Raw genomic sequence first — 14792 nt, 5'->3', positions numbered from 1 at the left:
TAAGCAACGGAGATGCAAAGCACTATCTCCAGCCCGTGCCCGAGATACTCAAGGGATCCTGACTGCAACACCACATACTAGATCTGAAACTCGCGCCAAGTAGCAATCCATGCGGTTCAATTCGGCCAAGCACTCTGATGACATGGGCAGCAAATAGTCCGTCGTGGGGGTTAGACTGCTCCATTGTAGCATAGCAACGTTCAACTCACAAATAAAAGTCTGAGGTTAATTATGCGGTGTTTCCAACGATTAATTATCTGAAATAATAAAAACTCTTCATCAGTCTTCCCGAATATCGGTATTTGCAAGAATAAATATCCACACCAACGAAAAAGAAACAACAAGTTTTTTATTATTTCAAATAAAGTCTGTTAAAATTGGAACTAGGCACTCTCAACGAAGCACTAAAGCGATATCCGTGAAAACACATCTATTGAGAGCCAAGGCGGCCTTTCAGATCGGCAATATGGGTTCCATAAAGCCAGCCGAAGATGGAATCCACGGAAAGGGTGGTACCAGCAAATATTGCGTGGTAGTAACCCTGGACGTGAAAAATGCATTCAATTCGGCCAATTGGAATCTAACACGGAAAGCCCTAGCGAAGGTTGGTATTCCCGCCTATCTCGCTGCTATCGTCGATAGTTATTTAACTGAAAGGAGGCTCTGATATGACACCGATGACGGACCCCAGGAGTACGTTGTTTCCGCGGGTGGCCCGCAAGGCTCCGTATTGGGCCCACTACTGTGGAATATTATGTACAACGATGTATTTAATCTTCCTCTTCCGGAGGAAGACACAGTGGTAGGTTACGCTGACGACATAGCGCTGGTTGTAGTCGCAAAGCATCTCGAAGATGCTGAGTTATACTCAAGCGAGGCAATTAGTGCTGTTAAATGTTAGTTAGAGAGGTCTGGTCTGACACTTCCGGAAGCGGTCCTCATCACTAAGCGCCCGAAGAGAAATTACGCCTCCATTAAAATCGGGAATCATATTATCACTTCCAAGCCGACCATCAAATACTTGGGGGTGGTGATAGACAGGAAGCTCAGCTATAGGCAACACGTGCTGTATTTTTGGGATAAATCATCCACTGCTAGTATGGCCCTGGCGAGGATGATACCGAACGTGGAAGAGCCACGGTATACCTCCAGTTTGCTTATAGCCAGTGTGGTGATCATGCTCTATGCGACCCCCGTTTTGGAGGGAGGCGTTGCGGATGTCAGTTAATACTAAGAAACTGAGTGCAGTCTACAGGAAAACAGCCCTGATGGTATGCTCTGCCTTCAGGACTGTCTCGGATGATGCAACATTCGTCATCTCCGGAATGATGACGATTGACATATTGGCAGATGAGATGGCGAATATATACAATGCCAAGCCAGTCTCTTCCTCATCGCAGGCAAAGAAGGCTAAGAGGGAAAGATCCATAAATAGATGGCAAAAGCAGTGGGAATGCTCGGGAAAGGGTCGGTGGAATCACAGGCTCATTCCTGCCATCAAGGAGTGGTTGGAGAGACGACACAGTGAGGTTAATTATAATCTCACCCAGTTTCTCACGGGGCACAGAGGATATCGCCAATACCTGCGCAGGTTTAAATTGGAGACCTCACCCGAATGTCCAAATTACGATGGACTCCCAGAGGGAGAAAGGAGGAATCTAGAGGTGCTGGTACCAGAAAATCTGGTGCCGAAAATGGTAGCACAACAAGAGAACTGAGATGTGATCAACCCCATGATCGCATCTATCCAAAATAAACTACAAAAGGCAGAGGGGAGAAGAAAAGCGCGATCATGTACGCCGCGTATAGAAGGAAGGTGATTAAGCTAAAATGAGCTGACTCCGCCCCGTGATATAATACCTTATGGTGGTTCCGTGCTGTAGGGAGGGAGTCGGGGGTGGTTTTAGTGGGTAAAAATCCCACACACTGGTATGTCCAGTGAATTTATTAGAGTTAGTTATATAGAATTAGCAAGTTGGTTTGAGGAGATATCAGAATGGGGCATATTTTCAGACCCGGAATTCATATAAGTGCACCTCACTGATTTTTTTTCAGGGATCCCTTTAAAAAACCACCAAAATCTATGTCACCCATCATATGCGTAGAATTTCACAGTTCCCATACGTCCACAAAATTTCCATCGGATGGGTTAAGGCGTTTTGGGGAAAAGAGCGTTTAACAGACAGACAGACAGATAGTGAATCGATTTTAATAAGAGTTGGTGTCACACAACTTTAAAAGAGGCTGGGTAGAGATAAACTCTTCAGGAACAGAATTTTAATATTTCACCGAGACATCAATTAATCTTCGACAATGTGGCTTCAGCACTCTATTTGCATGGTTTAATATGCAGTAAATTCCCGCGAAACTGATAAGTTTGAACTGACATAACTTTGACGCTAACAGCTGGAATTTCATCAAACTCCGCGTGCATAGAATAGTGTCCTCTATGCTGATGTTAGTACTTTCTGGGTGAATCTAAGGGATTGTTTTCAGTTAATTTCTAAAAGTTGGTAGTATAGTATTAGCAAGTTTATTTGAGTTGGTCTCGGAATTTGAATAGATTTCGAGGCTTAGATTTCGGATCAGGGCACCACCCCCATTTTCGTCAGATATTTGGGTTGGCTTATCTTCGAAAATAAGTCCTGTCTCAATTTAAGTGTGTACATTTTCACCCCTTGCTAACGCACTCCCCAATTCATGCCAGTTTCGGAAAGTGGAAATCCAGGCCTTTCATTTGATAGCACACACGACCATATTCGGTGAAAAAATTTTACATCCTTTTGCATGTATGGGGAGCCCTCTTCAAACCCCACCTAAATATATGTCACTGACTGTATGAGTAGGAGTTCATAGTTCCCATACCACTAAAGTTCGACCGGATCGGTTTAGCCCTTTTGGGGAGAATGCGTGTGACAGACAGTGAATCCATTTTAGTCAGGTTTTGTCTTACACAAAACCTTAGAAAGGGCTGGAGAAAAATAGATTCTTCATGGATGGAATTTTAATAATTCACTCAACTGTCAATTATTTTCGTTTATTATGACGTCAGCATCTTATTTGCATGGCTTAAGATGCAGTAAATTCACGCGATAAATGTGAATTGCTATAGCTTTGAGATATTTCCATTGCATACGTATGTACGATAGTGTGCTCTGTGCTGAGACGAGATTTAGTACTCCCAGGGTGAACTTAAGGGATTGCTTTTAGGTCAATTTCTAAAAGTTGGTAATAAAATATTAGCAAGTGTATTTGAGCATATATCGGAATGGGAAATATTTTGTGGCTTAGATTTCATATAGGCGCACTAACTTGATTTTGTTTTAGATTTTTAGGTTGGGTAGTTTCCAAAAATGAGTCCTGTTTGACTTCAGGTGTGCACGTTTTGACGCTTTACTCGCATACGTTGCAATTCGGGCCAAAACTAATACTAGTTTTGACTACTTACTCGGGAAATTTCCAATCCACGCCAAAACTGATTTCACTTTCGGAAAGTACTAATTGAGACTTTTCGTTTGATACCGACCAGTTACTATCAGTCAGTCAATTTCTAAAAGTTGGTAGTATAGTATTAACAAGTTTATTTGATCAGATATCGGAATGGAACCGTTTATGAGGCCCAGATTTCATATAAGAGTGGTGTACACTCAGCTATTCATCTAGGAAAGCTAGATATATCTACGGACACTGCCACTGTTCTGTGCGCAGTGTGATGAAACCTGTAGAGGTATATAAATACGTTCTGGGATAGTTTCCGGCACTTGTGGAAAGTAGGTTGAGGCATCTGGGAGAACAGTTAATACCAGATACAAAGTTGAAAGATTTGGAAATAGGGAATATAGTAAAGTAGGTCGAGGCATCTGGGAGAACAATTAATACCAGATGCAAAGTTGAAAGATTTGGAAGTAGGGAATATACTAAAATTCCTAACGATTATAGGCTTGCTTTGGATATTATGATTAATAGGTACACTATAACCAGTAAAACGGGCACAATAATTCTTTAAGCACGCGGTGCGACTTTCCCTTAACAGAATCATAATAAGTGTGCTCATTTTGATTCCGTACTCGCCCACTTTCCAATCCATGCCAAAAGTAATACCCGTTTCGAGAAGTAATAATCCATACCTTTCATTCACATGACTATATTCTGTGAAAAAAAAAATTTACATCCCCTTTTGCATGTATGGGCAGCCTCCTTTATACCCCACTTTATTTCACTCACTATGTGCGTGGGATTTCATAGTACTGATGCGCCCACCAAATTTTGATAGAATCGGTTTAGTCGTTTAGGAGAAAAGTGCGTGTGATAGACATACTGTCCATCTATATGTCTGACTGACAGTGAATCGATTTTAACAAGGTTTTGTTTTACAGAAAACCTTAAAAAGTACTGAGGAAAAGTAAACAACTTAAATTACTGTCTCTCAAACATGACTAATGATCAATTTCTTTTAATCTGTTTAAAATATAGAACAAACTTTTGATATTTTGAACCAGAATCTTGTGGCAATACAAAATACCAGTAAATATTATAATAACGGCTAAGTATGACACACATACCATGTAATCAAGTAAGTAAGGAAACAACAAAAATATTGATATTGCCTTGTTGAAAATCAAGCCGAAGCTAGAAAATCTCCCACTTATGCTACACCTCTTATGTCTCCTTACAATGCCAGACTAGAGTCAAGCTCAACAGGGTCTTCGTTTCCCGCTGATTATTCCAAGCCCGTTCCCTTGGCTGTGGTTTCGCTAGATAGTAGATAGGGACATGAAAGTCCTGGGGGTTTTACGTGAGTACCTGCCGTGAAGGCATAGTCCCACGGTCCTCTTCGGACACGGATTGAATTTGGGACCACAATCAGAGCCCCGCCATGCAAGCACAGCGGTCCTGGTTTATATTGAGTGCAGGCTCAACATTCATACCAGTGGATGCGAGGCCTATCTAACACCTCTGCCGCAACTAAAGAGTACGGCACCCAAGTTGTACAGCGCAACTCCGCGCTCGAGCTCCGAGGTGCTCTGCCCGCGATGTAGGCATAACCACAACCACCATGAAACTCTCACTAGGGGGCCAACCGCAAATAACCGGGGCGAGAACACATCCTCCAGGAATACTCCTGGAGCATATGCTCTCAGAGGGCCATCCCGGTTCCCATGATACCAGATAACCTCCGGTGAGGCTTCGTGGTCGAAGCCACTTCAGATGAGTCCCTTGCAGACTCGAGTCTGATCGCCCTCCTCGAGTACGTGGGAACGGAACTCCCCAACGGGTTAACTGGAATCAGCCCGAGGCGGAGAACCGCAACGGAACCTTTAACCAGCTAACTACTGCTCTGCGTACAACCCAACACAAAGGACATCACAAGACAACACAAACAGAAAACACACAGGACATCACAAGACAACACAAACACATAACACACAGGACTGTGGCTATCCACCATGGCCACTAAGGCCATTCACCCAACAACCGCAGGCGAAGCAGCGTCGAGAAACTCCCTCCTTCGTTGGAAGACAGCACGCGCGAAAACATTAGCACATCGAAGCGTCTCACTGCTAGCAAGGCACTGGCTAAAATCAAAGATACCGCTCACCACACGAACGCCCATGTCGTCTAGATTGCGGATGTCACAGTACGCCGGACAGATACAGAGCACATCGAACCAGTCCTCTGGGTCAGCCCCACACAGAATACAACCCTGCGTGGAAGCAAGGTTCCGCTTGAAGAGAAACTCATTCAAGCTACCATGCCCCGTCAGGAGGAAGCCCATCTCAAGTCCAAAGTCCACGACGGAACTTCCTCTGGCAGACACATATCTGACGTACTTATATGGGACCCGACCTTTCCCACATTCGTTCCATCTAAGCTGCCACTTAGATGTTACACTCTCGTCTAACACCTTTTTGACCGCAAGCGGCCCTAGCCCTTCAACCTGATTACTACCTACAAGATCTGTTTGCAGCAAAGATACGACCCTCCTGATCCTGTAGGCCGTGGCACGCCGGACTACCTCCAGATCAAGAGGAGGAACACCCAACAAAACCTGCATGGCGTCGGTCGAGACCGTACGACATACAGGAAGACACGATAACAACGCCACTCGCTGACAAGCGTAGAGCAGCTGCCTGCCCTTACCGTCAGCGCCAAATCACACAACAAAGGGGACCCATACGTACAACATGCCAGAAAGAGCCCCACATAAATGGATCTAGCAGCTCTTCTGCTTAGACCGCACTCACACCTCATCACTCGCCTCAGCATACACACCAATTTAGTCAACCGTGGCTTGAGCTCGCGCAGGTGCGGAGCCAAGTACATGCGTTCCGCGATCGTGACTCCCAAGTATGTCACTTTCTTCCGGTATTTCAATGGAACTCTATTGAGTTTAATGCATGGCGTGCGACGCAGGTAGCCTTTCAGCATCATCTCGACGGTTTTTTCCGTGGAGACCGCGACACCGACTTTTAAAGACCACGAGTTAACGATGCGCAAGTTATACAGGACCTTACACCCATTAACATAAGTACACCAAGTACACTTGTACCTAACCCCAAGGTCACCTTCACCAATAATCCAGATGAAGACATCAGTCCATATCATCAGTAATATAAGAACATATATAAACATCCTCAACCAATGTAAACACTAACCTAAGTTCATATGTAAACATCCCTTAACTAATGTAAACATCGATCCGTTCAATCTCATATGACTCATCTTATCTTTTCCAATATCCAATTCGTATCTTCAATACGATGAGTCATCACTATTTCATCATTTCAAACGATAGATGACTTCATTCGATCTATAAACAAACTAGATCAAATGAAGATCAGCGCGTAATTAAAATATCATATTACAGAATATGCAAAATGCACTATCAGCATTTTGCATCCTTTGTCTAGAACACTATAAATAGAGAACTCATCCCAACATTAGACAGTTCTAGTTTTGATTTGTTGATCTTCGTATCTTGGACGTGATTAGTCCATCCTTATAGTAAAGTCGAGTCGGGTTCTTGTAATGGAGTTCTTGTCAAGTAATACTTAGTTCCGGGATATAGTATTAAGTAGAATACCAGTGTTATTCGAAGTTTATAATAAAGTGCTTTTAAATTAATAAAAGTGGCGTTTCGAATAATAAGTCTCGCGGAAGAGACTTTTAAAATTTATCGTTTTGAATAGCGCAAGCCCGCTATTCGTAACTGGCGCAGTCGTCCGTCAAAAGGTGGGAGGAAACCCCTTTTCGACTCGTAACCTACAGTTATTCGAAGAAAATTCGAATAACCTAATAACAATATTCGTTTTGAGAATGAAGGGGGGTCCTAAGTCCGCATCAACTTAATGCAGGACCGGACCAATTGAGGAGCAACTTACTCCTTCTTTTCTGGTCCACGGACCCCTCGCAGGGCTTGCACCCAAACTTTTTTAAAAAAAGTCAAGCGACGGCGGCTTTACGGTTTCTTACCAGGGCAGAGGCAGAGGTGAGGCAGCGTCTGACGATTTGCCTCTGCCCTGGTAAGAAACCGTAAAGCCGCCGTCGCTTGCCTTTTTTTTCTAATAACAATAGTTCAAGAAAATTGAACTATCACTATAACTCACATTATTCGAGAAAATTCGAACAATATAATAAAAACTAGTTCAAGAAAATTGAACTACTATCAACCACTCGAAGAAAATTCGACTGGCTAACACAAAAATATATAGTCCCTATTGTGCTAAACTCCATAAGTAGTCTGGAGAAAATTCAGGCGAAGGGAGCATACAAAATACTATATATATAATAAACAGTGAACACAGTGAATAATAATACAAATCAAATAATACAAATCAAAATAACAAATATAACACAACAAAATGGTTGAACAAATCCCTCTACCACTCGACTTTGGAGAACTCATCAAGGAAGCGAGAAAACTTCCCACATACACCGGAAACAACAGAGAATACTCTCTAACAACATGGCTTGAGGAAGCCACATCCTTACTACAACTTGTCCAGCCTGGTGATCAACAGTCGTACATTTTGAGACTAATACTCTACAAACTGCAAGGCGAAGCCAGACACGTAGTCCAAAAATTACCTAACCCAACATGGAACACCGTCAAAAACATTCTTCTATCAACATTTGGAGTCCACGAAACATATTCTACAATTGTAAACCGAATCCATAAAGTAAGTTCTAGAAATATAGAGGACACATATTATAAATTAAACAAACTATTAAATAGAATAAATACTAAATATGTACAAGATCCTCAAAGGGAATCCCATTCCGAATTTAACCCAATCAGAAACGAAAATTTAGTCATGAATAAATTCAAATCCCTTTTACCAGAATTCAAATCATACTTAATTGAGACGAGAAATTGCGAAACGCTTAACCAAGCTTATAACTTATTGCGCGAAATTGAACAAAATATTGACAACAGTAATTATAATAATAAATACAAAAATAACAATAATAACTTCCGTAATAACTTCAATTCAAATTCAAATACTAACAAGTGTCAAACAAACAGATATAACAATCACAGACCCAATAATAATAACAGTAACAGACAATATAATAACAGTAACCACTACCGTGATCGAAATAATAATAATAATAATAATTACAATCAAAACTATAATCGCAATTACAACCGAAATTATAACTCCAACAACAGAATGGAAATAGACAATTCTAATATACAGACATAATAACCCAAACCCAGATCCAATTGAACCAATGGATACAAATTTTCAGGTAATCGCCTCGGAAATTACCTACCAATAATCAATCTCCATATTGATAATCAAATTGTACCTACACTAATTGATACAGGTGCATCCATTTCCAGTATTGACAAAAATAGTCTTCCACAAAACCCAAAAATTTCACTAGACACCCCAATCTCTGTAAACGGATTAGGTGGATCCTATAATGTACAACACAAAGTTAAATCTAACATGCCCACGGAATTCAATTTACCACAATCACATAAAGTATTATGGCACGTAATGGATTTCCAGAATAAGGAATTCAAAGCCGTTATTGGTCAAAACATTTTACATCCCTTAAACGCCCAAATAAATGTAGGCGAAGGTGTAATGTTAATTAATAGTGAAAAACTAAAATTCAATTATTCGATCCCTGATGAGATAAATTATCAAATCGACATTGAAACCAACCAGTCCCGTGATCAATTGTTTGAAGGATTGAACAGCGAAGAGGCAATAATCCTCAAGAAAATACTCAGCGAATATGAGTCACTATTCTATCGAGAAGGACAAAACCTTAGTTGCACAACCCAAACAAAACACGAAATCATCACTAAAACCAATAAACCCCTTTATTCCAGAATCTATCGTTTTCAACCTGCCCATGAAAAAGAGGTCGAAAATCAAATTAACGACATGTTAAAACAAAACATTATAAAACCATCACATTCCCCCTATAACGCACCAATATGGGTCGTTCCAAAAAAACTAGATAACTCCGGTAAACAAAAATGGAGAATTGTAATTGACTATAGAAAACTAAACGAAGAAACTATAGATGACAAATTTCCAATTCCAAATATAGAATCCATATTTGACAAACTCGGAAAAGCCCAGTACTTCACAACCCTTGATCTAGCAAAAGGATTTCATCAAATTGAGATCAGCGAACATGATCGTCATAAAACTGCCTTTTCTACTCCCCAAGGACACTACGAATTCAATCGTATGCCCTTTGGTTTGAAAAACGCCCCTGCAACCTTTCAGCGAATGATCAACGAAGTTCTTAGAGAACATGTGAATAAAATATGTGTAGTATACTTGGATGACATACTAATTTTCGCCACTTCCCTTCAGAAATGGAACTCAATATTAAAAAAATATTTAATACCCTTGAAAAATACAAACTCAAAATACAAATCAATAAATGTAAATTCTTCGCAAAGTCCACGAATACCTAGGACACGTTTTAACAACAGATGGAATAGAACCAAACCCCGAAAAAAATTAAAATAATCAAAAATCTGAAAATCCCTAAAACTACAAAAGAAATAAAATCATTCTTGGGAATAACTGGCTATTATAGAAAATTCATAAATAATTATGCAAAATTGCATCACCACTTACTGAAGCCCTGAAAAAAGACAATCAAATTAATATTGAAAACCCAAAATACGTTGCAGCCTTCGAAAAATTAAAGGAACTTTTAATAAATCACCCCATCCTAAAATATCCCGATTTTAAACAAAAATTCGTACTCACAACAGATGCTTCAAATAAGGCAATAGGTGCCGTCCCTTTCACAAAATGGACATCCGATATCGTACGCAAGTAGGACACTCAATGAACATGAGCGTAACTATAGTACAATAGAAAAAGAACTATTAGCAATCGTTTGGTCCACAAAAACTTCAGACCTTACCTATACGGAGTAAAATTTGATATTAAAACAGACCATAGACTCCTTGTATGGCTCAGTAACCTAAAGGAACCCAATTCTAAACTACAACGTGGAAAATAAAACTAAATGAATACAACTTTAACATTGAATACGTTAAAGGTAAAGAAAACAAAGTAGCTGACTTTTTGAGTAGAATAAACGCCGACAAATTTGAAATAAACGTATTAACAGAAAATAGTCCAATTGAGAAAATGGATATAGATCAGATATCCGATATTGCAACCATACACTCTGGAACAGAAGGCCAACATGACCATATCCCTATAAAAGACGGAATAGTAAATATATATAAAACTCAAATAATAATTGTAGAAAGAAAACAAAAAGAAATTCAAATCGTCAATAAAAAAAGACGAATATTCATTGATCAGAGCGACATAAATTCAGAAAATGCTATAATAGATATACTTCGACGTTACATACCTGAAAAAGGACACATAGGTATATATTGCAAATTAAACGACCATCAATGGAACGTAGTTCAACAAAATATAATAAATCTTTATTCCAATAATAACGACCTAAAATTTATCAAATATACCCAACTTGTAATTGACTTAATCAACGAAGAACAATGTTACGACAAATTAGAGAAATACACAACGAAAATACCAATCACCGTGGAATAACAGAAAACTATGCCGAAATCAAAAACAAATTCTACTATAATGGGATACTCAAACTAATACCAAATATATAAATAATTGTGACATATGTAACCAAATCAAATACGACCGAAACCCTGTAAAACCAAAATTTCTAATTTCCGAAACCCCAACAGATGTCAACGAAATAATACACATAGATGTATTTACCATCAAAAAACGACTATTCTTTACCACTATAGACAAATTTTCCAAACACCTATACGTAAAAGAAACTTCCGATAAAAACGCCATAACCTTTATTCAATTACTACGCGAAAGAAACGCAAATTTAGGTAAACCCCTCAAAATAACGAATTCAATATGGTAAACATTAAAGAATACCTGAAATCTGAAAACATCGAAATACATTTCACTTCCCCTAAATCACATACAGGAAATTCCGACATGAATAGATGTCATAGTACCCTTTTGGAACATATCAGAACCTTAATTAAAACAAAACCATCCTTGAACATTAGTGAAAAGTATTAAAATCAGTAGAATATTACAACAATACAATACACTCCACAATTGAAGCAAACCCTTGAATGTTCAATATGGAAATATTGAAAAATCTAAATTACGTATAATAATAACCGATAAAAAACTAAAATGAATAAAAATATCATAACAAAACTAGAGAACCTAAACCAGAAATCGAAAACGGAGAAATATATATAAAAAACTACGAAAGTGAAAGACATAAAGACAAACCCAAGTTCAGAAAAGTAAAAGTAACTCTTGACAAAAATGGTAATATCTTCGCAAACAAAACTAAACATAACAAACATCAACTAAAATTCATCCGAGCAGAATAAAAAGAACGAAAAAGTTTAATAAACCACAAATACCATAATAGAAAAATATAGTACACATTTTAACAACCGAACAAGAACAAGTAATCGAAAATACCCTAAAAACAAACTCAGATAATTCAATCGTAACAACCAATTTAACTTAAATATAACCAAAAAGGACATCGATACCCTAACAAACAACAATTGGCTAAATGACCAAATAATAATATTTCTATCTAAACCTAATAGCGGAAGATAACTCAAATAAACCTAATTTACCCAAAAATCCATGTAATGAATACCTTCTTCTTACCAACATTAAAAACTTCAGGATACAACACAGTTAAGAGATGGACAAGAAAAATTGATATATTCACTCACAACCTCATTTTAATCCCTATACACAAAAATAATAACCATTGGACTTTAGCTACCATAGACCTAAATAATCGAATAATAAAAATATAGACTCATTGGAGAAACAGATAATAATACCCCAAAATTACTCTGCGAATACCTAGAAAAAGAATCATTGGATAAACTAAATAATCCTTAGACACTTCTGATTTTACTATAATAAACGAGAAAAATATTCCAAACCAAACTAACAGTAATGATTGCGGAATTTTCGCATGCACATTTGCAAAAACCATAGCTAAAAATAAATCAATAAATTTCACACAAGAAGACATCCCCATTCTTAGAAAAAGAATAATATTCGAAATAATCCAAGGAAAACTTCTTCCATAACTACAGATCCTTTCATTCATTTCATTCATTCATTTCTTACCAAATAACAGAACACCTTAAAATAATCGATTCTAATAACCACGCTATAATAGAAAACATGAATAAACAATTCGTTTTGAGAATGAAGAGGGTCCTAAGTCCGCATCAACTTAATGCAGGACCGGACCAATTGAGGAGCAACTACTCCTTCTTTTCTGGTCCACGGACCCCTCGCAGGGCTTGCACCCAAACTTTTTTAAAAAAAGTGAAGCGACGGCGGCTTTACGGTTTCTTACCAGGACAGAGGCAAATCGTCAGACGTTGCCTCACCTCTGCCCTGGGAGCAGCGTGACCGTAGCGGCTCGCAGATGTTGAATGCTCCTTTATATAATTCGTAAAACACGACATGCCTACGAATTATATTGAGCGTGCGAGCCGCTACGGTCACGCTGCTCCCAGGGCAGAGGTGAGGGCAGCGTCTGACGATTTGCCTCTGTCCTGGTAAGAAACCGTAAAGCCGCCGTCGCTTCACTTTTTTAAAAAAGTTTGGGTGCAAGCCCTGCGAGGGGTCCGTGGACCAGAAAAGAAGGAGTAAGTTGCTCCTCAATTGGTCCGGTCCTGCATTAAGTTGATGCGACTTAGGACCCCTCTTCATTCTCAAAACGAATTGTTTATTCATGTTTTCTATTATAGCGTGGTTATAGAATCGATTATTTTAAGGTGTTCTGTTATTTGGTAAGAAATGAATGAATGAATGAATGAAAGGATCTGTAGTTATGGAAGAAGTTTTCCTTGGATTATTTCGAATATTATTCTTTTTCTAAGAATGGGGATGTCTTCTTGTGTGAAATTTATTGATTTATTTTTAGCTATGGTTTTTGCAAATGTGCATGCGAAAATTCCGCAATCATTACTGTTAGTTTGGTTTGGAATATTTTTCTCGTTTATTATAGTAAAATCAGAAGTGTCTAAGGATTTATTTAGTTTATCCAATGATTCTTTTTCTAGGTATTCGCAGAGTAATTTTGGGGTATTATTATCTGTTTCTCCCAATGAGTCATATATTTTTATTATTCGATTATTTAGGTCTATGGTAGCTAAAGTCCAATGGTTATTATTTTTGTGTATAGGGATTAAAATGAGGTTGTGAGTGAATATATCAATTTTTCTTGTCCATCTCTTAACTGTGTTGTATCCTGAAGTTTTTAATGTTGGTAAGAAGAAGGTATTCATTACATGGATTTTGGTAAATTAGGTTTATTTGAGTTATCTTCCGCTATTAGGTTTAGATAGAAATTTATTATTTGGTCATTTAGCCAATTGTTGTTTGTTAGGGTATCGATGTCCTTTTTGGTTATATTTAAGTTAAATTTGGTTGTTACGATTGAATTATCTGAGTTTGTTTTTAGGGTATTTTCGATTACTTGTTCTTGTTCGTTGTTAAATGTGTACTATATTTTTCTATTACTGGTATTTGTGTTTTATTAAACTTTTTCGTTCTTTTTATTCTGCTCGGATGAATTTTAGTTTGATGTTTGTTATGTTTAGTTTTGTTTGCGAAGATATTACCATTTTTGTCAAGAGTTACTTTTACTTTTCTGAACTTGGGTTTGTCTTTATGTCTTTCACTTTCGTAGTTTTTTATATATATTTCTCCGTTTTCGATTTCTGGTTTAGGTTCTCTAGTTTGTTATGATATTTTATTCATTTTAGTTTTTTATCGGTTATTATTATACGTAATTTAGATTTTTCAATATTTCCATATTGAACATTCAAGGGTTTTGCTTCAATTGTGGAGTGTATTGTATTGTTGTAATATTCTACTGATTTTAATACTTGTTCACTAATGTTCAAGGATGGTTTTGTTTTAATTAAGGTTCTGATATGTTCCAAAAGGGTACTATGACATCTATTCATGTCGGAATTTCCTGTATGTGATTTAGGGGAAGTGAAATGTATTTCGATGTTTTCAGATTTCAGGTATTCTTTAATGTTTACCATATTGAATTCGTTATTTTGAGGGGTTTACCTAAATTTGCGTTTCTTTCGCGTAGTAATTGAATAAAGGTTATGGCGTTTTTATCGGAAGTTTCTTTTACGTATAGGTGTTTGGAAAATTTGTCTATAGTGGTAAAGAATAGTCGTTTTTTGATGGTAAATACATCTATGT

The 14792-nt window shown here is 38.1% G+C and overlaps 1 protein-coding gene across 3 annotated transcripts in view; it reads left to right on the top strand.

Annotated features, from left to right (window-relative positions):
• LOC119660819 (WASH complex subunit 4-like) overlaps positions 1-14792 on the top strand; it is a 113384-nt gene that overhangs the window by 80879 nt on the left and 17713 nt on the right. The window lies entirely within an intron of this gene.

This window comes from Hermetia illucens, chromosome 7 (assembly GCF_905115235.1).
Source record: "Hermetia illucens chromosome 7, iHerIll2.2.curated.20191125, whole genome shotgun sequence".
In the NCBI taxonomy this organism is placed as follows: domain Eukaryota; kingdom Metazoa; phylum Arthropoda; class Insecta; order Diptera; family Stratiomyidae; genus Hermetia; species Hermetia illucens.
The sequence above is the reverse complement of the archived record's forward strand: the minus strand, read 5'-3'. Positions and strand labels throughout refer to the sequence as shown.